General features: G+C 44.7%; 1 pseudogene across 1 annotated transcript; it reads left to right on the top strand.

Annotated features, from left to right (window-relative positions):
• Positions 1-415: 415 nt before the first annotated feature.
• On the top strand, positions 416-1678 carry LOC311593800 (heterogeneous nuclear ribonucleoprotein A3-like; annotated as a pseudogene). The gene has a single exon. The product of its transcript is annotated as a heterogeneous nuclear ribonucleoprotein A3-like (transcript).
• Positions 1679-27110: the final 25432 nt, after the last annotated feature.

The following is a 27110-nucleotide window of genomic DNA, read 5'->3' as shown; positions in this document are numbered from 1 at the left end:
CATGCAGGCAGAGCACTTCATATATAATAAATAAATAAATAAATAAATAAATAAATAAATCTTTTTACAAAATCAATATTGTCACCACTAATGCCACATGGTCATTCTTCTGAAAAGCCTATTAAAAGGCAATTATAAGGAGAATATCTACCTGAAAACCAAGGGGAAAAAACAATAAAAACAAATTTAAAAGAGATTTGAATGCTGAAGAATCAAAGGCAATACAAAGAATCAATATTACCTGTCAGTCAACTAAAAGAAGGCAGAGAATTGATTTGGAAGTCAGGAAATAAGTTAAATAGAAAGTCTATATCTGAAAGACAACACATGGCAAGGTGAAACAGGAAAGATGAGTTAATAAAAAGATTAGATGAGATATTGAATTTGTGTTGGAAGAGGCAAGTCTGGTCTCAAAATGGAGGGCCATGATCCAAAGGAACCAGAACAGCCGAGGAAGCTGTTATTGGTGGTCTGAGCTTTGAAAACACAGATAATAGCTTAACAGGACATTTTGAGAAATGGGGCACACTTACAGGCTCTGTGGTAATGAGAGCCTCAAACAAAACCTTCCAGGGGCTTTGGTTTTGTGACCTACTCTTGTGTTGAAGTGGTGGGTGCTGGAATGTATGCTCGGCTACACAAGGGTGATGGGTGTGTGGTGGAACCAAAGAGGGCTGTTTCTAGAGTGGATTCTGTAAAGTCTGTCACCCATTTAACGATGATAAACATTTTTGTTGGTGGCGGTAAAGAAGATGCAGAAGAATTAATCTGAGAGGCCACTTTGAAAAGTATGGCAGGATTGAAACCATAGAAGTTATGGAGGACAGAAAGAGTGGGAAAAAGGGAGGATTTGATTTTGTAACTTTTGATGATCATGACACAGTTGATAAAATTGTTGTTCAGAAATACCACACTATAATGAGCATAATTGTGAAGCGAAAAAGGCTATTTCTAAATAAGAGATGTAGTCTGCTGGATCACAGAGAGGTGGTGGAGGTGGATCTGGCAACTTTAGGGGTCATGGTGGAAACTTTGGAGGTAGTGGAAATAACTTTGGTCGTGGTAGAAACTTCGGTGGAAGAGGAGGCTATGGTGGAGGAGGTGGTAGCAGCAGAGGTAGTTACGGAGGTGGTGATGGTGGGTATTATGGATTTGGAGGTGATGATGGCAACTATGGTGGAGGTCCTGGTTACAGTAGTAGAGGAGGCTACGGTGGTGGTGGACCAGGATATGGAAACCAAGGTGGTGAATATGGTGTTGGAGGAGGAGGAGAAAAAGGATATATGATGGTTACAATGAAGGAGGAAATGTTGGTGGAGGTAACTATGGCAGTGGTGGTAACTATGGCTTTGGAAATTATAGTGGACAACAGCAATCAAATTATGGACCCGTGAAGGGGAGCAGTTTTGGTGGAAAAAGCTCAGGCAGTCCCTATGGTGGTGGCTATAGATCTGGTGGTGGAAGTGGCAGATATGGTGGCAGAAGATTAAAAAAGAAAACAGCAGAAAAAGGCTACAGTTCTTAGCAGGAGAGAGAGCGAGGAGTTGTCAGGAAAGCTGCAGGTGACTTTTACACAGTCATCCCAAATGCATTAGAGGAACTGTAAAAATCTGCCTCAGAAAGAACAATAATCCATAGTCAGAAAAGTTGCTGCAGCTTAAACAGGGAACCTTTCTTGTTCAGGACTGTCGTAGCCACAGTCTGCGAAAAGTGCAGCTATTGACTAATGCAGTGTAGTGTCAATTAGATGCACATTCCTGAGGTCTTTTAGCAGTTGTAGCTTTGTCTTTGTCTTTTTCTTTTCATTGCATCAGGTATATTGCCCTGTAAATTGTGGTAGTGGTGCCAGGAATAAAAAAATTAAGGAATTTTTAGTTTAAAAAAAGATGAGATGAGATACAACCTAAAAACAGATGATCCTTAAAGTAAAACATCAAAAGAAACCACGTGGGCTGAAGAATACGGACTCAGAATAATGAAAGCAACGGCAAAAGCAAATACACAGCAGATGATGAAGTAGCTCAAGAAAATAAAAAGGAGGAGAAGATAAGGCAGAAATATTTGAAGAAATAATGCCAAGAGTTTTCCCAAAAACACCAGAAAGTACAACAAACTCTAAAAAGAGCAAATAAAAAGCAATAGATACTCAAGTATGTTATAGTCCGGCTGCTGAGTAACAATGACAAAGGAAATCATAAAATCTACAGTCACCCCTCCCTATTCAAATGCCCCACATGCCCAGGTTTGACTAATCTGCTCTGACCAAGCACAAGATACATTGTGACAATACACTATATGGCGTTGAAATTGTATTCGCCTCCACATACAGGCGAATGTGTGGAGGTTATATGCAATTACTACAGAGAAAATATATATGAGACTTGAACACTGCAGGTCTTGGTATCTGTGGGGATCCTGGAACCAATCTGTCCACACACTACAAGGGACAGTCACACTAGCTTGGGAAGAATGGCAATAAAACACCAGCTGACTTCTCAACAGGAGCAAAGAGCAGTAAATCAAAGAAATATCTTCAAAGGGCTGAAAGAAAGTAACTCGCAACAAAGAATTCTGTGCCCACCGAAAATGCCCTTCAAACTTCAAGGTCAAAGACTTCTAATATCGAAATAACAAGAGCAGTGCTGATCATCAGAAACAATGCTAGTGTAGGTACAGCTATATGAGAGAACCCGTGAGGGAGGAAAATGTTTTCAGAAAGAAACACTGAGATGTAGCATACAGTGAATACAGAACAGTGGGATGGAAACTGCACATTGCATCCTTGCATCCATCGGGCCTGGTGGTCCAGGTCTGTGATCCCATCTGCTCTGGAGATGGAAACAACAGGATCTTAAATTCAAGGTCACCTTGAGCAGTCTAGTGAGACTTTGTCTCAAAGTAAAGATAACTGGGGACTTAACCCATTTGGTACAATGCTTGCCTTGAGTGCACAAAGTGCAAAGGTCTGGGTTCAGACCTCGGGACGGCATAAACTGGGTGTGGTGGGGTAAGGCTGTAATTTCCCGCACTTAGAGGTTGGTGACAGGACAATTGGCAATATGGTGAGTCTGCGGCCAGACTGATCATGAGATGATGTCTTAAAATGGGGGGGGGGCATAAAAACATAAATAGCTCAGTCCCAAAGAAGAGGTGCTTTAAACAAATGAAGTTGAAAATAAATAGATGGAAAAATTAACATTTACCATGTCAACAGTAAACAAGAAAAGCCAATGAACCTTCCCTTTAAGACAAAGCAATCTTTAAGACTGGAAGTATTGCTGGAAACAAAGATGGAAATTCCATCAGATAGAAAAGGAAAGACTTGAAAAAAAAGATGATGTAGAGTTTGCATCAATCTAAGAACACTATCTCAACCTCTCTTTTCTCTTCCCTTCCTCTCTCTCCTTTGTCTCCTTCCTCTCTCTTTCCCCTTTCTCTCTTCCCCCTCTCTCCTCTCTCTCTGTCTCTATCTTTCTCTTTGTATGTGTGCATGTGTGTGTGTGCATGTGGAAATGTGCATACATACACATACACATACAAGTGTGACAGCCAGAGGACAACCTCAGGTGTTGTCTGAGACAGAGACAGAGTCTTGCTGACCTGGGAACTCAGCAAGTGTACTAAGTCAGCTCCTCAGGCCCCAAGGGATCTGCCTATTCCTGCCCTCCCAGTGCTGGAATTGCAAACATGTGATACCACATCTAGTTTCCCTTTTTTTTAAGATTTATGTTTTTTTTTATTTTACGTATATGAATGTTCTATGTGCATGTACACCTGCACAATAGAAGAGGGCATCAGATCGCATTACAGATGGTTGTGAGCATGTGGTTGCTAGGAATTGAACTCAGGACCTCTGGAAGAGCAGCCAGTGCTCTTAGCCACTAAGCCATCTCTCGAGCCCTCTAGTTTCCTTTTTAATGTGGTTCTGAGGGTCAAATTCAAGGCCTTCATGCTTAAAAGGCACGCACTTACTGACTCAGCTATTTCTCCAGCATTATTTTAAAATAGCATCATGTATCTAACAAATTGCCTGACATTTGAGATAAAAATCAAATTTTGACTAAGCTCAGAGGTTTGTGTCTTGACTAAATTTCAATTAAGGCCATAATTAGTACCAAGGAAAGATAGCCAAAGAACCCTCATATTTGAAAGTTGACCAGCACCCTTGTGAACTGCCCGGGAACCCAGGCATGGTGACTTACACCTGTGATTCCAGGACTCAAGAGCAGGGGACAGCCAGGTTGTTGTGAGTTCAAGGCCAGTACGACCTACATAGTAAGTTCCAGACCAGACCAGGCTACAGAGTGAGACTTTTGCCTTAAAACATAAAACGATATAAGGATCTAGGGATAGCACAGTGGTTAAGGCACTGGCTGTTCTTACAGAGTGCCCAGGTTGCACTCTCAAGAATATGACAACTCACAACTGACTGCAGCTCCAGTCCAGGGGATTCAATGCCCCCATCTAGCCTCAGTGACAGCAGGTACACATGTGATATATATACATAAATTCAGACAAAACACTCATATTCATAAAATAAAAATAAAATATTTTAAATAATAAATAAAGTAAGTAAGTAAGTGTTCGTGAATTTAAAAAGAGCATGGAAGTGAAAACTACCTGGAACGGCAATATTTTTAAAGTTCCATATCCATTTTTATAGGTGATAGGTTATCTGCCAACAAAATAAGCCAATTCAAGCCAGATTAAAGTAAAGGCAGGTTTATTTAGGCAGCTCTCTGGGGGGTTCACTGGTCTGAAGGAACGAGGCCAGGGAAGTCATGCAGGTTGGGAGACAGAGAAATGGTGAGAAAAGCGTGCACACACACAAAGAGAAAGAGAGAAATGGGGAGAGAGAGAGAGGAAACCAAAATGTCTGGATTATATTGTGAAAAACCCTCTGGGTGAGAGGAAGCCCAGCCCCTGGCCTGGAAAGTTCAGGTAAGGACTGAAGGATGCTGGGAGAACCCGGAGGCCAAGGTCCTCTTTGCTGTGCTAAATAGGCACCTCAATCACTTGTCCTGGGTCTGACTCCCAACAAAAACTAATGTCTCATCAAGAAGGGTTATGGTTGTATCATATTAGGAAAATGAGAGATGTTAAATATATCAAATGTCTTAGCACTTATCGTACGGAGTTAGAATGAGAAGGGGGTATCAAATCAAATCCACAGAAAGAGAAAATGATACGGATGCTGTCAGAAATTTAACAAATACAAGCTAACCTTAATGTGAGGTGACAACATAGAAAAAAGATCATTCTCTGAAAGCCCAGATGAAATTAACAAACCTCATCCACCTCCAGAGAGAAATCAAAACTAATAGAGAAAGATTAACATCTGTGGCTACAGATCAAGCACAGATGAAGGCAACCAGTAACCCATCACAACCAATGAGGAGGGATTCACAGGCCCCGCCCCACAAATGGAGAGGGACTCACAAGGCTCCGCCCCTACAGGAGGAGCTACTGGCAGTTGATGACTGCAAAGGGGAAGACATCTATTTTTCTTTGGAGGGTGTGGCCCCTGGTGGGTTGCCTGCAATCCACTGGATGACCCCATTAAAAGCACTACAGCTCAGATGGCAAAGGTATCCTGGCATTCAGAAGCCAAGGAATACAACAAAGTCACACCGCATAGCCTTAGTAGCCAAGGCCCACACTGCTGCTTACCTCAACAGCCCTTAATGATCTGCTGGGGTAGGGAAAGGAGCAGGAGATATGAAGTTAGGAGGGCTGGAAGGGGAATTTCATACACCTATGAAATTCTCAACGGCTAAAATTTTAAAACTTAAAGCAATAAACTAAAATTAAAAAGCAAAATCTGGGCATAAGAAACATAGAGGTTCTAGAAATATTCAACTATGATGAGATATTAACAACTTCTGTCAATGAATTTGTAAGTGATAAATGAAACAGACTCATTCCTGGAAAACGATGGTTCAGCAGAAAATCTAAATACTCTTGTATCTATTAGAAAAAAAACCCAACCATTTTTAATGTAGCAGCATATTTCTTTGTGTCACTATATACACTTCTTCAGTACACAGCATATTTACAACATTTACAACATTAACATTACAACAAGAATAAGATTTGCACATGCTTAACTGTGTGGCCTTTAACAAATTACACATCAGTTGAAACCAGAAACCTTGAACCAGACCAACAACTCATTGCAGTGAATATGTCTATGTAAAGGTGTTCAGGGGTGTGTGTGTGTGTGTGGCAATGATACTGTGTGACACACTGCTGTTTCCAAGGCCACTACAATGAACAAATATGTGACAGAGAGGTGGGCAAGATGAAGTGTTGGGTATGCAGTGAAGAAAGGCACAACTAGAGGCACAACGGCTGTGGCAGGCATTAGAAAAGGCTGTGGTGGGTGAAGGCACATGGCATTGCTGAGTAGGGCTGACAGGGAGGTGTGCAGCAGCACGGAGCTTGTGCAGACTCAGCCCTTGCATAATTGACCTGGTTCTGAGCAATGACAGGATGTCCAAGACGAAGAACAGTTCGTTTTCTGGATTGGATCTCCTTGAAAGACCTCTAGGATGTATGCTGCCCCCGGAGGCCATGTGGTTATCCGTGGTTCACTTGAAAGACCTCTAGGATGTGTGCTGCCCCCGGAGGCCATGTGGTTATCCGTGGTCCACTGACCCAGACTGCGTTGAAGCATCATGTGGCTATTGCAGCTGTGGGCTGCGATGAGAGGCCAGAGGGATGTCTGGAGTCTGTGTTGGTGTCCCTGGTCTGCCCAGCCACTGGAGACCACGCGGAGGTCCACAGCACATGCTGAAACAAAAGACCTTGTAGAAATCCATGATCCCTGCTCCTGCCGACTGTAAAGAACAAGGAAACTTTTCTTCTTCTTTTTTTTTTTTTATCTTTGTGAATTTCCCATCATGCACCCCAGGCCCACTCGTCTCCTGATCCCTTAGCATCCCACCTCCACTCTTGCAACCCTCCCCCCCAAAAAATATTAAAAATTATAACTTAAAAGAAGAATAAAAGAAAACAAAACCATCTCATCACGGAAGCTTCAGTGTGTCACAGTGTGTCACACAGCACACCCTTTTGTGCACACATCTTTGCACATGTTCATTACAATGAGTCATTGGTCTGGTTCCAAGCCTCTGGCTCTGCTACACTAGCAGTGCTAGAATCACATCAGGAATCCTCTCAAATATCCTGTTGTTGGCCTGTGTCATGGAGATGGTGCAGCTTTGGGTCTGTAGGACTGTCCCCTCACCCCTCTAGGAGTTCATAGAAAGGGTCAATGTTGAGGTGGGCTAAATCAAAGCTATGGATCTGGGGTTGAGTGTTAGCTGAGTTGGCCAGCCCACCAACTCTCCCACATCTACACGACCAGAGCAAGCGCCCCAGCACTGCTCCAGCTAGCTCGCCCAATGCCACAGCTAACAAGAAGCAGGTCTAGCTCAGGGCTGGCTCACCAGCAACTCCCCCTACCCTCCCACCACTAGCGTCAGCTCTACTGAGCTCCACAGGTGAGGTTCCGGGCCCACTCTCCACAACTACACCCAGTGAGGGTTGGGTCCAGCTTACTGGCTCTCATGACCTTGGGATCACTCTCTCCTGCCTGCCACAGGTAGTGGCTTCTCTCCTGCACCCACACCAACTCGCATCAGACGGGGCAAGCTCTGCTGTGCTCACAGTCTTGGGGCCAGCTCACCCATGCCCTGGCTATCAGGGTCAGCTCTACTGTGCTACGCAGGTGTGGTACAGGGCCTGCACCCCCAAGTGCTGCAGCCAATGATGGACAGGGCCAGCTCTCTACAGCCCTTGGACATCAACATGGTCTCAGACAGCAGCCTAGACCAGGGATGTCTGCATGGCCTTTTGTGGTAATATGAGCCATGGACATTGACACAGACCCCTGACGCTGCACAGCCGCAGACCCAGTCATGACCACATGGGCCAATACTTCATCAAGTGACCAGGCAGGCTACTCCCATCAGGCTATTTCTTTCCCCTTCTCATCTTCAGTTCTGCCTCCCTTCATATAGTGCTCAACCCATTCCTCTTCCCTTTTCGCCCATCTCTCTAATGCATACTTAGAATTAAGGGAGGGGTGACCCCAGAGCAAGATCCCACCCAGTTGAGCTTCCATCTTGTGAAAAGGAATTAAAGAAAAGCTTAGGTCCAGTCAGAGTGGTACACACCTTTAATCCCAGCACTCAAAAGACAGAGGCATGCAGATCTCTGAGTTCAAGGGGAGCCTGGTCTACAAAGCAAGTTCCAGGACAGCTAAGCTTTAGGGAGGAAACCATGGAAAGCACAAAGCTGGTGAGGTTGCAATTGAAAGAGAGGGCCATGGTCCAGCCCCAGCAAGCAGCAGAACTTGGCAGCTTTGGCCACATGGTTCTGGCTATAGAGTCAAGGAGAGAAGATAGAGGTTGTCAAATCTCCCTCCCAGACTAAGGAAAGCAGCTGGGGCCAGGCATGTGCCAGGGGTGTCGCTGCCTGGAGGCCCAGAGAGGCCATTGTGTGAAGCCGTGAGAGTGAAGCCAGGATTGCCTTGGAGAACCAGGAGGTTAGTCCAGAGCCATGGGATACCTGCCGAGGAAAGGTGTTAACAGCGAGTGGCCGATCCAGGCAAGAGAAAGAAGTGTGTTATAGTCAACAAAGCTGAAAGGAGATGGAGATTCGAAGAGTATTTTGACATCACAGAGGGAGATGCATGGCTTGCAATTTACCCTGCTGGATTTCCTGCTTGCTTTGTTCACCATGCTCCCTTCCGTTTTGGAACAGTAATGTATATCCTGTGTTGAAAGTATGTGACCTGCTGTTACATTAGAATTGTATTGGTTCGGCCTATGGTAGCTAATAAATGATACCGAGTCTGAAGAAGACACAGAGTCTAATGCATACTTTTAGGCTGTCAGCTCCATGCTGGGCAGAATCTAAACTGATACAAATCTACTCCTAAACTATGGTAAACAAACTACTCTAAACTGATATATAATACATATGCCCCAAGCATTTGCCACTAAGATGCTCGGCCGGCCATTTTCCCTTCGTCTTCCTCCCAGTCAACCATCTCTCTCTTCAACTGACAAACCTTCTCGCTCCCCTCTAGGAGGTCCCGCCTTCTGCTCCCTGTCCTTCTGCTCAGCTGATTGGCTAAACAGCGCTTGATTGACAATTGTTACATCCACTCAGCGTACCTCCACAACCTGTCTTTTTAATTTTTATTTTTATAGGGGATTACAGATAAGAGGTTGCATGAATCTCAGAAGAGACTTCGAACTTTGGACTTTTAAACATTGTTGAAACTGTGATAGACTCTGGAGACTTGTGAAGTTGTACTAAATGCATTTTGCATTATGTTATAGCTACAAGCCTGTGGGGGTCCAGGGAGTGGAATTCGGTAGTTTGAATAACCCCGTAGACTAACGTGTTTGAATGCTTGTCTCAGAGGGAGTGGCACTATTAGGAGGTATGGCCTTGTTTGAGTAGGTGTGGCTTTAAGGTCTTTTGTGCTTAAGCTATACTGTTGAAACAGTCTCCTTGCTGCCTTCAGATCAAGAGAAAGAACTCTCAGCTCCTTCTCCAGCACTATGTCTGCCTGGACACTTCCATGCCTCTCAACATGATGACAATGGACTAAACTTCTGAAATGTAAGGCAGCCCTAATTAAATGTTTTCTTTTATATGAGTTGCCATGGTCATGATGTCTCTTGACAACAAATGGAGACTCTAACTACCTGAAACACTCACCTATCTCACCTGTCCCCAAAAAAGTAACAGCCTAGAACAGGAAACCATCAAAGAGAACTCTAAAAAATTGTGATAAGGACACTGAAGTGTAGTGCTCCACAATCAATGGCTTCTAGTGGGTGTGCAGGTGGGGAGGGACTCGGTTTCTTCACAGGGCTGGCCACTGGGAGTTTGACCATGCTCCAGTGAGTACATGGGCAACACAAGCTGAACTTTTTTTCTTTTCCTATTTCTTTTCTTCTTCTTCCTTCTCCCTCTTTCTTTCTTCCTTCTTTCTTCTTCTCCTTCCTCTTCCTCCTTTTCCTCCTTCTTATGGAGGTTGAGGGGGCAGACCTGGGATGACTGGGAAGAGAGTGCAATAGAGGTACATGATGTAAAATTCCAAAATAATCAATAAAAATATTATGTCAGAAAAAAACAAATTACACATCACATCCTTTCTGTACAGCTTTTGAGTATTGATTTTGTTTGAGATATGTTCTTAGTATGTAGCCTTGACTGGTATGGAACTCCATGTGTAGCAGGTTAGCCTCCAACTCAAAGATCTGTCCCTGCCTTTTCTTGGATTATACCATCACACTCAGCCTCAATTATTGATCTGAAAGCTACTCCATCTGCTTAGTACAGTGCCTGGACTTAGTGAATGCTTTAAAAGGATAGAAATAAGTATACTATATGACTGCACGGAAGCATGCTTCCCAGCTTAAAACTGCCACAAGCAAATCCTTAACTACCCATGCACATTTTCCCTAATTTCTTCTTGATAAAATACTGCAAGTAAACTTGACAGATGGAAATGGATCTTTGATATAGTCTACCAAAGTTTCCTTCTGAATAAGGGAATCCACTTATGTTTCCACATGCAACATGAAAATGCACATTTTCTTAAACCCTTCTCCATGTAGGTATTCTTCTTCATTATTTTTTAACCAATCAGGTAGGATAAGATTGAAGATCAATATCTCTGTCTCTGAGTTTGCTAGTTCAGCACAAACTCATATCAGAGCCAATGGCACCTACACTTGTCCTTCCAAATTGCTTTTTCATATATTTTACCAAACAGAAGTGATCAAGAAGCCCCAAGGCAGATGGCAGATGTGTGTGTGTGTGTGTGTGTGTGTGTGTGTGTGTGTGTGTGTTTATTTATAAGTTTAAAAGAAAAAACACTGGAGCAGGGAAAATATTAGCCACAAAGAGAAAATATCATATACATCTTCTTTGAAAATCTTTTGCAAGATAAAATTATAATGCATCAGTTATTGGGTTTTTCAATCAAATAATATTTTGACAGACCAGGTGTGATCTGTGATGCTTAGACATGACATTTAAAAATGAGACAGTGTGCAGACACCTGCTGTAGTGGGGTCTTTTCAACTGAGAAACGTGTCAGCTCCCTGGGGTCTGTTTTACTGAGACTAGAAATAGCCCTGGTGCTTAACATGCACATGATGTTTATGATGAGGCACTGACAGTAAAGGTTCTGTTGATGCCTCTAAAAGAACATCTGATTGAAATAATTTACACTGAGGACAGCCCATAGCTGTTGCCAAGCTGAGCTCTTGTTAAATGTCTAGAGGCTATGGTGGAGGCAGAATTCTGCCTGCAAAAGCTGATTGGTGGGTTTGAACCGAACAGGACCTCCCACAAGAAGCATCTCCAGATCTGGGTGTGGTGGTGCACACCTTTGCACTTGGAGGCCGAAGCAGGCAGATCTCTATGAGTTCAAGGCCAGCCTGGGCTACATAGTAAGTTCCAGGTCAGCCAAGACTTCCTAGAGAGGCACTGTGTCAAAAATAAGGAGGAAGGGGAGGAAGAGAAAGAGATGGAGAAAAAAAGAACCTTCAAAGATGAAAGCTATTTTTGCCAGCCTGGTAGGACAACCCTAGTTTTGTTTAGTCATGTATATAAAATCAATAATTAATCTTCTCTTGCTAAAGTCTCCTGCAAAGTCTTACAAAAGCCCCATCAAAAGGATAAAATTGGACACTATTCAATGAGACACAATAAACAGAACATGAGAACTTGAAAAAGCAGAATAACAAAAGACAGGCAAATTGCTCACTCAGCTGCAAGATGGATGTAGAATTTAGTCTCTGTTCCAAGCACACTGTAAGAATTCAGGCCCTGGCTCTCTTCAGACGCACAGGCATAGAGGCATCTTACAGCAGCATTTCTCAAACTTATATTGCAGAGACTCCTGATGTTCCGGAATATACACACATTTTAAGACTGTCCTGGGAAACATTATCTGAAATTAATTTTGTAGTATTTGATGACATGCACGCAATTTGTCACCAAGGCCACAGTTCCACACACGATATTAACAAGAGGCTGCAGAGATGGCTCCAGGGCTCAGAGCACATATTGCTCCTGCAGAGGTCCTGGGGGTCAGTTCCCAGCACCCACTCACAGCAGTGTACAATCACCTGGAACTCCAGCTGCAGGAGATCCAGCGCCTCTGGCCTCTGCAGGCACCTACACTCATGTGTGCATTCCCATCCGCAGACATGCACAAACTCATGCAACCAAAAATAAAAATAGATCTTCTTAAAGACAGTAACAATTGTATATGTCCCATAGATTTGTATTTAACATAAAATGCAGTATGTATTTTGTTATCATATCTATACATGTAGTCAACCTTCATTTTTCATGACTTCCACATTTGTAAATTCACCTATTTGTGGTAATCCAGGACATGGCCCTTCTGCAGTTGCTCTCAAGACATGGCAAGACATGGGAGCAAACAAATGATTTGGGTTTGAGGTTGGGCTGTTCTGTTTTGTTTTGTTTTGTTTTGTTTTGTTTTGTTTTGTTTTGAGACAGGAATCCTACACCATAGCTCAGGCTGGTTTAGAGCCCACTACAAAGCCTACACAGGCCTCAGCCTTGCCTCCACCTCCTAGATGCTGACGTTCTGGCCATGAGTTACTACATCCAGCTCTTTAGTGGCACAAACTGTGAGCCCTTCCACATGCACAGTTCCTGTCATTGTCAAACAAGATGACACTTGCCTTCTTGTTTCAGGATTTTATTCTTGGCGCGCGCGCGCGCGCGCGTGTGTGTGTGTGTGTGTGTGTGTGTGTGTGTGTGTGTTCTGAATGAGCATATCCCCCATGGGCTCACAGGTTTGAATATTTAGTCTCCAGTTGGTAGAACTATTTGGGAAGGATTTGGAGGTGGGGCCTAGTTGGAGGGGGTGTGTCACTAGGGGCAGACTTCGAGATGTCAAAAGACTTCCACCACTCCCAGTCCCTCTCATTCTCTGCTTTGTGGTTGTCCAAGAAGTGAGTCCTCAGCTACTGCTCAGCCTGCCTGCTTGATGCCATCCATGCTCAGTGCCATGATGGACACGGACTCTAACCCTCTGAAACTACGAGCCCCAAATAAAATCCATTTGTCTACAAGTTGCCTTGATCTTATCACAGCAATAGAAGAGTAACTAAGACTATCTGTATGTGTCTGTCTGTACGTGTCTGTCTGTCTGTATATGCATAAAGATATCATAAAGATATCCTTACAGTTTGTATTGTGTGTATGGGGGTGTGTGGTATGTGGGTATGGGCATGTGTGTCGAGGTATTCATGAGAAGGTCTGTGGTGGTTTGAATAAGAACAACCCTCATAGGCTCATATATTTGAGTGCTTGGTCACCAGGGAGTGGCACTATTTAAGAGGATTAGAAGGATTAGGAGGTGTGGCTTTGTTGAAGGACTCATGGCTTCTGGAAGTGGGCTTTGAGATTTCAAAATCGCATGCCTTGGATCCGGATGTAAAGCTCTCAGTTAGTGTTTCCTTCATTGTCTGCCTGCATGCCGCCATGCTCCCTTCCGTGACAAAAATGCACTGAGCTTCTGAAACTGTGAGGCAGCCCCCATTAAATTCTTTCTTTTATAAGAGTTGTCATGGTAATGGTGTTTCCTCACAGTAATAGAACAGTGACTAAGACAAGGTCATAGGACAACTTTGTGGAGCTGGCTCTCTCCTTCCACCTTTACGTGGGCCCTGGAGAGCAGCCCTTCCTCCTGCTGCCTGGCTTATGCAGAACTCCGGTTTCCAGGCTTGTGAGGCAAGAGCGTTTTACCCACTGAGCTATCTTACTGCCTGCTTCCCCTTTTTTTTTTTAAATAGAGTTTTGGTAATTAGTCAAGGCTAGCCTCAAACTCATGATCTTCTTGCCTTAGCCTCCTAGCGCCAGGGTTACAGGAAGGAGCCACCATACCTGACTATAAAATAGTAATTTCAGTGCATTTAACTACAATAGTCTGAAGGGAAATCTAAGAAAATATGACCAAGAATGTTTCTTGATACTGTCCTATGTCCACTCTCTTTCCTAGGTAAACAGAAATATACTAGCCGAATGTTACTTTGAAATAAAAGGAATGTTTGAAAGGCCAGCAGATATGGTGGTGCGCACCTTTAGTCCCAGCACTCAGGAGGCAGAGGCAGGTGGATTGCTGTGAGTTTGAGGGCAGTCTGGCTTACAAAGCAAGTCCAGGACAGCCAAGGCGAAAACAGAGAAAGTCTATCTCAAAAAAACAAACAAAAATTACCATTAAGAAGAAAAGAGACAGTCTACCTAGGTTATTTTGGGTGTTTGTTTGTTTGTTTGTTTGAAACCAATACTCTGAGAGCTGAGAATTCTGTCCCTGGCATAGACCTCATCATTTACCTAAATAAGGGGAGCCTAAAAGGGTCTAGCTACATTGTCTGTGTGAGCTCTAATAATTAACTTGTTTCCCTAGTTTTTTAAATATATATATATACCACTTGGAAGCCTATAAGAAACAGCCACTCGCTTTCCTCAGAGGGTTTGGCGGGAAGATGATCTATGTGAACTGTACTTGACCATGTTACAATTAATATAAAAGAAAATAAGATGATAAGATGCCAGACAACAGATATTATATTATATGAGATTTATTAAGTGAGCATGAGGGGAGAAGGAAAGGGGGTGGGGGTATCCCAGAGAGAGAGAAAGTTCAAGAGAGTAGAGCAGGCAGAGGAGGGAGAGAGACAGACTGTGAGCACCGGGGCAGGGTTCCCTAGAAGGCTGCACAATGGCTCTGCCAGCTGGGAAGCACAGCTGAGGCAGGGGCCTTGGGCTTCCTGCTGACCCATTCTGTCCTGGCCAGGGTGGGGGGCAGCGGCAGTGGCTGTAGCACTGCGGGACAACAGGACCAGTTGGTTTGCTGCCAGCAGGTCAGGGAGCCACGAAGGGTCCAGTGGACACAGGCAGCAGGGGCACAGAGCCACAAGGGGCCCAGCAGGGAAGGGGTATGAGAGAGAGAGAGAGAGAGAGAGAAAGAGAGAGAGAGAGAGAGAGAGAGAGAGAGAGAGAGAGAGCTAGCGAGTCACATGGAGGTTTGTCCTTTTATTATATGGCCCTGGGCATGGTCACGCCCCCATGGCAGATAAGCAGTGACATCACAGGTAGGCCAACCCAAGCAGACTACTAATAGACCTTGTAAAGCTTACAGAGTTAACACTGTCCTGACTGAGGCTAACCTGAGCTCTCACACACTCATAATTAGATTGCACAGCCGTGCCAAGAATATTCTTGAATGAAAGGTAAATAGCTACTGGGCCTTTGATTTCCATCTTGATAAATGAAATAATTAGTCAAACAGCCCTGCTCTGGGAAAGCCATCATGCTAAGAAACTACAAGTAGTTCACATTGTATCGGCATCGTTCTTCCCATAAAAAGAGGAAGCCGTGGTGGCGCACGCCTTTAGTCTCAGCACTCAGGAGGCAGAGGCAGGCGGATCACTGTGAGTTCGAGGCCAGCCTGTCTACAAAGAGAGTCCCAGAACGGCCAGGGCTATTATACAAAGAAATTCTGTCTCGCCCACACACACGCAAAAGAAGAAACCAGCTACCAGGTGGCTCAGTCCTTTAACCCCAGCAAAGGCAGAGGAAGGCAGATCTTTGAGTTCGAGGCCAGAACGGTCCTGGATAGCCAGGGCTACACAGACAAACTCTGACCAAAAAACCAGAAATAAATAAATAAACAAACAAACAAATAAATTTAAAAAAACCAAAATACCTGAAAGTATTCAGTGCAACAAGTATACAATTCCTGAACTTAACTCTGAATTACAACTCAAAGAGCCCTCCACAATCCATACCATCCTACGCAAGTGTGCGCTTCTCAGAAAGAAGTCATCTTCCCGGCATTGCGGCCAAATCAAACGCTAAGCAGATATAAAGGCTTCCCAAAGGTTCCGTTCATCTAGACCGGATCATCCAAACTTTGTAACAGCAAGTACTATTGGCTTTGAGGATCCTGGGATCTCTGTCTGGACTGGTCACAGCAGTCGTAGCTGCCCTAGTTAAACTTTGTTGACAATGACAGAAAGAGGCCGGTTTGGGACCTGGGCGCTTACTCTACCTCCCCCACCCCCACCCCGCCCCGAACTTACTCAGAGCAAAGCCTGAGGAGCGGCCATGACACAGGCGCATATTCTAGCTCCCTGCAAAGTACAATCCTGGTGTACTCCCTAAAACTCTAAATAATGCAACGCCCCCTCGGGGTCCCCAGGGAGTCTTTCCCTTTGTCCTGCTTGTTAGTATTCCTGACTGCTCCTCAGTCGGGAAAGCAGTGGAGGATGAAGACGCCGTTTTCAGAGAAATTTGTGACGTTGGATTCCGGTACTTCAAAGGGATGTTCTTCTGACTCAAGGCTTTGTTTAAACCTAAACCCCTAGGGTTTTTTGGTTTTTTATTTATTTATTTTTCCCTCTATGGAGCCCAAGCGCCAGTGTGTCTCAGCGTGCCATCTTGTGGCAAACCAGGGCATCGACAGGGGAGGGGGCGCATCACAGGGGACTAGGACAAGAGGGGCAGGCTTTGTAAGAGGTGTTAGACCTTGCAGCCCACGGGCCCAAGGAAGCCGCAGTCCCTCGCCCCAGGAAGGCGGGGATGGGTATCAATTCAAAGACTATAGGAACATTTATAAAATCACAGTAATGAAAGGTCTGAAGGGGCCGTATCAGGCTCCGAAAGTGAGTAAAGGAAGAGACTCAACAGAAGCTGGCCACTGCTTCTCCGAGGGGAAGATGGTTAAAAACGAAGCCTGATGGGGGAGGGGAGACGCGGGTGTGACGGCTCACGTCGGAAATCTCAGCGCTTGAAAATCTGAGGGAGGAGGACTCACGAGTTGAAGCTAATCTGGACTAGACAGTGAAATCCAAGACACCCTGGCTACAGAGTGAGATCTCGTCTCAAAATATAAAGGGAGGGAAGAGGATTCCAGAGAAAACGGTGTCTGTAAAACTTCCCCATGGAGGAAGAAGGAGAGAGGGACTGTGATGTGAAAGGAGAGACCAGGAGATAAAAGGGGGGCGGGGGGCAGATATTAAAGGGCCCCTCAAGCAAACCTGGGGGCGGGGGGGGCTATTCTTTACGCTGTGAGCACAGTTAACTGCAAAGCGGTCCTAAGGAGAAAAGGCATATGGACGGCCTCATTTCAACACAGGTCACATTGTGCCTCCGTCGGGATCTAATCAGGAGTCAGACACTCGGCAACAAGTTTAACTGGAAAAGTTTGGGATCTAATCATTATTAACAGGATTTGAGTTGTGGAGAACTCAGCCACAAGCAATAAAGAAAAGGAGGCAAAGACTTAACAAATACAGGGGACACCCGGAGCCTCCTGCTCCCAGGCCCAAATCCTGTGCAGCTGGCCAGGGTTCAGCGGAAACAGAAGCCTCAGTAGTAACTCTCTGGAGGCACTCTACTATAAAGCTGACTACACACGGTGCCACGTGTGCTGCTGGTCACAGGACGCAGTAGATGGACTTAGAAGCCGGCGTCCAATAATATACCCCAAAGAGAAAGGCAGTGCAAAAGCTGGCTCAGCCTTGCATCCCAACTATTGTAAAGTCCTTTGTATCTGCTGGCTCTCTAGTGCCCTCTACTGACATTTAATATAGTACCAACCCCAGAAAAAATATTTGGAGGGCTCAGGCAAGAAGCCAATGGCAGAGTAGATTGGAAGATGAGAGATTATAATACCGTATTTAAGATATCACATAAAAGCCTTCTCCATTACAAGCTATGAACAGGTCAAATTTAAAATTTTTTAAATTTAGTGTGTGTGTGTGTGTGTGTGTGTGTGTGTGTGTGTGTGTGTTTATGAGCATAGGAGTGCACATGTGTGCAGGTGTATGTGCATATGGAAGCCAGAAACCATATCCAGCATCATTCCTCAGGATCCATCTTATTTTATTGAGACAGGATGTCTCTCTGGGACCTGCCCTCATAACGTCAACTGGCTGAATGTCGAGCAAGCCCCAAGCATCTGCCTGTCTCCGCCACCTCAGTGCTGGGATTACAAACAGGAACCACCAAGCTCAGATTTCTTACCTGGTGCTGAGGATCAAACATGGGTCCTCCTGATTGTACAGAAAGCACTTGGTCAAATAAGCTATCTACAAGCTCCGAGGTGAATTTTAAAGTACCTACTCGTAGTACAAAGTATTGGCTTATTGTGACTATATATATTGTAGCCTTGATGGTATTCACTCTCATTACCCTTCTTGTCTTCTTACAAATTCTCCCAGCCCCACTTCTCGCTATCCACACACATACACACACACACACACACACACACACACACAATTTTTAAAAATCTATATTCTCCACATGAAAGTATATTATCTCTTTATTTTGCTCAGCTCCATCTATTCTCCTGAAACAGCATGATTCTGTTTTCCTTTACAACTGTATAATGTTCCATTGTTCGACATTTCCCTTATCTATGTGTCTGTTGGTGGAGGCCTTGACTCACTCAATAGCTTGGCTATTGAGTAAACATAATAAACATAAACATTACCTTGGTGAGGTGCCCATCCTGATTCCTATGGTGGTTTAAATAAGAACAGGCCTCATATGTAGTGTGATTTGTTTTGTGTGCCTGGCCCTTAAAGGGGATCCCCAGTTGACCCTATGACCTTCAGTGTTAGTTAACTCTTGGACTTCTGGGAAGAGGAGAAGATATAAAAAGCCAGCAGAGGCTGAGGAGGAGGAGGAGGAGGAGGAGGAGGAGGAGGAGGAGGAAGAAGAGGAAGAAGAGGGACCAGCTGGCAGAAGAGGCAGGTCAGAAAGCACAGTTGGTGCAGGAGGAAGGAAGACCGAGTAGGGCTAGAGAAGAAACGAGATTGAGCAGAGTGAAGATGGGAGTCAGCTGAACGTGAGTTGGGCTAGCAGGGTGAGAACACAAGACAGCTGGTGACAGCGGAGCCAGGAGAAGCTGAGCTGAGCAGACAGGCTACAACAGCCGGTATAGTTTAGAGCTGCTACTACTGAGGAAATGGGGAGAAGGGATTGTTTAAACACAATGTTGGGGAACTGAGGGAGGCATGGTTGGGAGAAACATTTGAAGGGGCTGGGCTGGGCTGGAAACTGGGGGCTTGGGGTGGGGAGGGCTGGCCAGGAGTTAAGAGAACCGGTTATAGTTTCTAGAAAAAGAAATCACTAAAAGAAGTGTTTAAAAAGAAAAAAAAAATTTTTTTTCAAACACACACACATTTTATACCCATAGGCTCATATATTTGAATGCTTAGTCACCAGGGAATGACACTGTAAGGATTAGAAGGATTAGGAGGTGTGGCTTTATTGGAGGAAGCGTGTCACTTGGATACCTCGGAGCCCACGCAAGCCCAGAGTATCTCTGTTTGCAGATCAGGCTATAGTTCTCTGCTACTTTTCCAGCACCAGGCCGGCCTGCCACCATGCTCCCTGCCATGATGACAACAGACTAAGCCTCCAAGTGAGCCCCCAATTAAACGTCCTTTTATAATGGTTACTTTGATAATGGTGTCTCTTCACAGCAATAGGACAGTGACTAAGACAATTCCCTTGGGTATATCCGCAGAAGTGACTTACGTAAATCACGTGATACTTCTATTTTAACTCTTTTGAGGAACTTCCACACCTGCTTCCACAGCAGCTGGCCTACTTTCACATTCTCAGTTGAAGGTGTGTGAGAATGATTCCGATCTCTGCTCTCCACAGCTTCACCAGCACTTGCTATCGTTTGTTTTCTTCATGATAGTAATTCCCAGTTGGGGGGGGGGGGGTGAGATGAAATTGCAGTGCAGTTTGGATTTGCATTTCACAGACCACTAGAGATATTGACTATTTTATTTATTATTTATTTAGAGAGCACACACTTTTTGACCAGCACAACTTGACCTGTATGTGGAGAGCTTCCTGGAGAAGAGCTGCTGAAATGGACCAATTACGGGTGTTGAAGTAGGCCAGGAGAGGGTGAAAGAAGTGGTAAAAATCCACAAATAAAAAAAAAAAAGGATAAAACGGTAAAGAAAAATATCCATATACTCCTCAAGTCCCCTGTACACTGCCAGAAGGACACCAAATAACAAGGCTCGTGTGCTCATGTCCCTGGGCTGGCTGGACTTACAAAGAAGAGCTTCCTTGGAAGGCATGGGTAAAATAGCAAGCTGGGTCAGCTGTCACAACTCCTAAGACAAGCGATTGACAGCAACAGCTGTGCACAGTCGATTCCTAGTATAGGAAACACACACAGGAACAGAGCTGCTCTGAAAAGCTTAGCAGGCTTACCAAGGACATCAGGTGCAGGAAAGCTGCAGCCAGTCCACACAAACACTGCCATAGCCAGTTTGTATAGTGGTGGTGGTCTGGGGTGACAGACTTTGGGCCTCAAAACTTACTAAAGTAGAAATAGTTTGTGACAATGTAGTATGCTTTTAAGCTTCTGGCATTTTTTTTTTAAGCTGGCTTGGCTTTCTGTAGCTTCATGCCAGCCTTAATTCAGCAGCTGTTCCAAGATCATTTGGGAGCAGTGTCCAGGTGAGGAGTAAAGTGACACACTACATCCGCCCCCCACACCCCAAAGAACCCATCCCATACCTACAAAACTGAGGCATCAAGTTCTACCACTCAGGATTGAAGCAACTGTCAACAACTATGACTCACTAAATACAAAACAGGACATGAAAATGCTCTCTTGGGGAGTAGAACTGTAGACGGAAGTAAAACAGGGCGGGTAGGCGACTGCTGATATTGCATTGCATGTGTGTGTGTGTGTGTGTGTGTGTGTGTGTGTGTGTGTGTGTGTTGCATTGTATATGTACACACGCATATGTGAATACAGAGCCCAAAGAAGGACACCAAGTGTCCTGTTCGCTAACTCTTTTATGAGGGTTTCTCCCTGAACCTAACCAGAAAGCCCCAAGCAATCCTCCTACGTGAACCCTCCACAGTGTTGGGATCACAAACACGTAAGGCCCCATACAGCTTTTCCACATGGGTGCTGTAAACTTGAACTTCCTCATGCTTGTATAGCAAGCACGCTTACCCACTGAGCCAGCCCCCACACCTGACTGTTGCTCTTTAAATAAACCTTCTATTTAGGTTTATTGGTATTTTCTGTGCAGTTAAGAAACTGCTGACAGTACCAGGTGATGGTGCCTTACACCTTTAATTCCAGTACTCAGGAGGCAGAGACAAGTGAGTCTCTGAGTTCAAGGCCAGCCTGGTACACAGAGTGTGTTCCAGGACAGCTAGGGCTACACGGAAAAACAGAGAGAGGAGAGAGAGAGAGAGAGAGAGAGAGAGAGAGAGAGAGAGAGAGAGAGAGAGAGAGAAGAAACTGCTGCTGCTAAGATCATTCCATTACTGGAGGCAGGTTTTTTTTTTTATTGTGAATAAGAGAAAGAAAATAACCAGAGGCATCTGGAAGAGTCTAGAATATATAAACTGAGCAATGGCCACTCCAGTGTATTGTTATGGGGGAAGGTTTTATTGTAGATGTGAGAGATAACCCAGGCATCTCAAAAAGTCCAGAGCAGAGAGAAAAAGAAGACTGAATGTAGCCAGCTGACTGGACTTGGCCAGAAGAGAAGCAGTAACAGTGTAGCGAGGGAGCGGGGGTACGGGGAGATGAAGACAGGGAGGGGACCAGGAGAGCACATAGCCAAAATAGCAGGGTTATAAGGAGAATGAATAACTGCGGAGAGAGAAGCCGCTGAGTTCTAGCCAGCATGGACTTTGAAATGTGTAGCAGGTGCCTGTGATACTGAGGGAGCTTTTAGTATGCTCTGCCAGCGAGAGAGAAAATGGCTGGGCTGCCACAGACATAGAACCAACAATCATGTCCACTAGATGTCAGACTTGAGTTGCAATGGAGTTTCCTAGGACAGAGACGGCCCAGCTCTCTAAATGAAAGCATTAGAAGTCTGGGTAGGGTCTCACTGTCATAGATGGTGTAGTAGCCGCTGCTCACCTAACTGTACTTGCTTGTGCTTCCTGGTTACCAAAAGGATCAAATCAGCCTGTGCTTTTTGTCAGTGGAAACAAATGGAAAGGCGAGGGTTACACCTGCTGCAGGGCCTGCCTTTCCCTTTCAGCACTATCCAACCTCATGCCAAGGGGAAGTTCATTCAAATTAAAACTGCATTTCACCTCCTGGCTTCAAAAAAAAAAAAAAAAAAAAAAAAGAAGTCTGGGTAGTCTCCTTGAAAATACAAAAACTAAGCCAAGTATGGTCGTTAACTTTCTGTATTAAGCAGGTGATTTACTTTGTTGACAGGTAAAAAGGCAGTAAACAAGACTATGCCGCTGCTCTGTTCAACGTGCTCCAGCCTGCAGCCTCCTTCCTCATTTAGGAAGAAAACCCACACCCTTAAGAAAGCCTAGAGCACCAAGTCCAGGGACCTCAGTCGTCACTCTTTTCAGCCACCTGTCTTTGGAAAAGACTTGAAACTCTTCATAAACCCTGCACGGTTAACACAGACCTAAGACCCTGTAGCTACCGTATCAGAAAAAAAAGAATGTTCCACGTACCATAAAAAGCTACAGCCCACTCTTTATGCCCCTAACACTCTTACTTAGGTTTTCTTGGTGAGTGCACAGAACCTCAAGTTACATTTGCTTCCAGTTGCTCTATGCAGTACTGTGTAGAGACTCCAACCGTGCCAGAGTGATGGGTGTTTATCTTGGTTTTCTTTCTGTTGCCAAGACAGCAACTCCCAGCCAAAGTGACTTAGGGGAGGAAAGGGTTGGTTTCATCTTACACTTCCAGGTCACCAGTCCACCAGCGATAGACAAAGTCCAGACAGGAACGCAGGGCAGGAACTTGAAGCAGGCTGCTTACCACGCATGCAGCCTTACCGATGAGATCTGGCCAGTCCCTCAATGGAAGCTCTATTATCAGGCTGAATCGGTGAAGCTAACAAGGACAGAACTCATTATCAATTTAAAAAAACGTAACTTTGATGCAAAGATGTTAACATAAGACCCTAGAATTCAGAGGCACTCCTATTCAGAATACTTATCTGATAGAAAAACAGACATTGAATGCAGCAAAGCAGGAGATATTGTCTATGATTAAACAATGTGACATCGAACCTAACCCCAAGAATTGGTAGCGTTCACACAGCATCTTGTAAAAGGCCTGACAAGATAGGTGGTCATGGGGGTCACTGCAGCCCACTGAGTAGCACTGTGGGACAGGAAGTAAGCGGTGCATTTATTCATCCAAGCACTTCACTCACTACCCTGGCTCCAAAACCAGAATTGTTGTTTTTAAGACCTTCCTGGAAGAGACCCCTGAGCGGCAGGGTGGGAGCATTTGCCCCCCCCCCCCTGCCTCCCCCTGCCCCCCTTCCCCCCTCCTCCATCCTCCAGAGCCTGAAACCTGTTTTCTTTTTTCCTCAGTGACAGCACAGACCGCTCAGGTCTCTCCACAGTGGCATTTGCAATACTCCTGGCTTTGACCACTTGAGTTTTCAGGTTTGATTTTTCACTGTTTTGTTGTAAACTTAACCATACAACTAAGATTCACGTTTTCCTGTTTCATTTTGCCCATTTCTACATCTCATAGGAGTCATTGAATTTTTTAGCGTAATGATTATATAATCTCTTTTAAGCAAAATGTTGAGTAAGTCAGAGAAAATGATCAATTGGACGCATTATGAGTTGGGTGCCATCAAACGACAGGAGTGAACCACAGGCTTCTTTCTAGTCAGTTTTCAGTCCCACTACCCTCCCTGCCTAGAGAGGAAACAGAAGCCTAAACAGAGTCTCACTAAAAAAAATTTATTTGAGATTGTAATTAATTATATTATTTCCCCCTTCCATTTCTTGCCTCAAAACCTTCCCGTATACCCTGCCTTGCTCTTTCAAAGTCATGGCCTCTTTTTTCCATTAATTATTGTTGCATACATATACCAGAGTAAGATCTTTTAGTGCAAATTAAGCAGTATACTGTTGGCTTTGTGTTTGTTTTGTTTTGTTTTTTTACTTTTTACTGCATGTATATATGTGTGAACAACTGCGTTCCAGGTGCCCAAAAGTGCCCAAAGGTGTCCTGTTCCCTGGAACTGGACTCAGAGGTGGTTGTGAGTTACCACATGGGTGCTAGAAACTGAACTCGGGTCTTCTGCAGGAGCAGCAAGCTGAGCCATCTCTCCACCCCGCTCAGGTGGTGTGTATGAGTGAGCACAGACATGTGCTGTGACATCCATGTGGAGAGCAGGGGACACTACCAGAGTTGGTTCTTACCTTCCACCTTGTTGGGGCAGGTCTCTGCTTTTGGTTGTTGCTGCATTGTGCACTCCAGACTGGCTGCCCCTCACCTACAGGGCAAGTCTCCTGTCTCCTGGATTCCCACGGGCGCACTGGTATTCCAGTGCACATCACCACAGCCGGATTTGTGTGTAGGAAGCAGAGATCAAACTCAGGTCATGAGGATGCTGTAGCAAGTATTTTTACCCAGAGACATCTCCCTGGGCCCAGATGACTTTTTTTTTTAAATATGGAAAGTAAGCTTGGGTAATTTACACTTAAAAGCAGATTCCCCTGAACTACTGTTATTGTTATTTTTGTTGTTGTCTTAATGTAAAAAAGATGAATTTCAAGTAGAGAATATTCTGGTTCGTTTTCCTCATGTATTTACAACCTGTGGTTTTATTTGGCTATTTGCTAATAAAGAAGATTTAGTCCTATATTTTGACAGTTGACAAGAGCATCAATGTTCCCGTTAAAAACCTCTCCTTCCACTTTGACCTAGAAACAAGAATATCTCATGCTAATTCCATTAATTTGTTCCCTTTCCTTATAGATGCTTCAAAGGTGTTCACGCAACTAAAGCCACCCACCAATGGATTTCATTTTATCCTAAAATGATGTGTCTACACAGCTATGGCCTAACAACTGAAAGCTGGTTCTGATGGTAGGTCCAATGAGATCCTAATAAATGATGAATATTGGGCCATGACATTATTAGGAACTTGGGTGTTACCATACGACACAGTGGGCAAGCCAGCCAGGAGTGATACCTACATAGACCCAACAAAACCTTCCCACTGTGGCACTTGCCAGTACTTTTTTAAAATTTACATTTATGTATTCTGTGTATGAGTGTTTTGCCTATGTTTGTATAATATGTGCACACTTGGTGCCTACAATGTTCAGAAGAAAGTACTGGGTCCAGAGTTGAGGCTGGCTGTAAGCCACCTTGTGGGTGCTAGGAACCAAACATTCTCCAAGAATAACAAGTGTTCCTAACCACTGAGCCATCTCTCCAGCCCATGGCTAACATTTTTTAACTCTGCACGTTAGGATCAAATCAGGCAGCATCTTCAAAGTGAACCCTACTTTCACATGTAGTGCTTTTTGCTCCCTCATTCCAGCCCCGTATCTCCTGACTCCTCAGCCATCTCCTGGTGGGGCTGGGGCTCACCTCAGAGAAGAAGCTGTCATTCCAGCTAAAAAGGACAAGCCTGTAGGCCTCAGGACCAACAGACGAAATGGGGTGACTGCTCTACATCTTGTTTCCTCCTGAAGCTAGAGCATGTAGCTCCCCCCAGGAGACACAAAGGCCCATTTCTTGTCATGGCTGCATGCTACCAATAGATTTGTCAGATGCCCTGCATTTGGGAGATTTCCTGCACATATGCAAAGTTGTAGTAAAGATGGCACTTTGGTCTCCAGTTTGCCACTAAGCCTTGTGTGGTGTTTCCATCCGCAGGAAATTGAAAGGCGGGCGGGAACTACATTGTAAAAGAATGCATCTTAAATCCCCAATACACTGGTGTGTTCTGCTATAATTCAGATCCAAGGTGACAGACAGCAAAGGATCACGGTGACTTTTGTGCAGCCTCATGTACCTGAATAACCAGCCTTGGCTAGTGTGGTGGGTTGGAGGGGCTTTTATTGCAGTCTAAATGGAACAAAGCACTCCTTGAACTGAGATTTTTTTTTTCACATGTCAAACAACACACAAGAAGCAAGCCCTCCCCCACCCCATGTTAAGAATCAGGAGTTGCTTTCCTTTGGAACACACAAGCAAGCAGAACGTGGACCTTGAACAATGAATAGACTGGAAGGCTCAGTGACCTTCATCCTACAAGGCAGTTGTACTTCTCAAGGGCTCGGGTGACTGAAGGGAGGACGGACTAGTGAGGAAGGAAGCCCCACAGTGGATGGGTAGGTGAGTCCTACGAGACCCACAGGGAAGGAAGCAGCTAGTCTAGATCTCCCAACACTGCTTGATTCTGATCCGGGAGGGGCAGCTGAAAACGCTAGGACATCACCTACTCAACAGGGTCACAAGAGTGACCCAAAACTGAGCAGGAAGCTCCTTCACTACAGACCAGGTGCTGGTAAGTGAAAGACTTGAGGGTGAAAACATGATGATCCTTCCTCTTATTTGGGCATCAAAAACTACATTTTCTTACTAGACCTCAGAACCAGAAGCTACAGAAAACCTGTCCCAAAAGAAAAAAACAAAACAAGTGATTTCATTTAATCAAAATGCAGTTAGCGAGGTTCTGAGGAACACTTTGCATAACATGACCTAGATAAGGATCACAATAAGGGGTTGGGAGATGGCTCAGCAGTTAAGGGTACTTGCTCTGTAACTGTGAGGACCAGAGTTCGAATCCCAGCACTCACAAAAGCAGCTCGGCTGTAAAAGGCAGCAGAGATAGGAAGCTCGCTGGAACTTTCTAGCTCCTTGCCTAGATGAGAAAGTGGGAGCACTTCCTTAGGGAGACTCTGCCTCCCAAGAATAGGTGACATGCTAGAGGACACCTGTTGGCCTCCTCTGCCCCCCTCACATGTACGTATACACTCATACAGACATACATAAATATATCTTTAATTAAAAGAAAACTCAGCATGACCACCAGGCCTGTTCCAAACCAACTTCTTTCATGTGTACAAAAGGCAAAGAATGAAGTCAAAATGGTTGTATTTTTACTTTGGCCTGTATTTTTCACTCGTGAAAACCTGCTGTTAGGGAGCACAGACAAGTCCACTTTTGGCAAGCTAAGCGTCCATACACACTCATGTTTGCTTCTTTACCCTGTAAGCAGGGGTCA

Source organism: Acomys minous, assembly GCF_964271855.1.
Source record: "Acomys minous genome assembly, chromosome: 1".
Classification (NCBI taxonomy): Eukaryota; Metazoa; Chordata; class Mammalia; order Rodentia; family Muridae; genus Acomys; species Acomys minous.
This window is presented reverse-complemented; position numbering and strand designations above follow the sequence as displayed.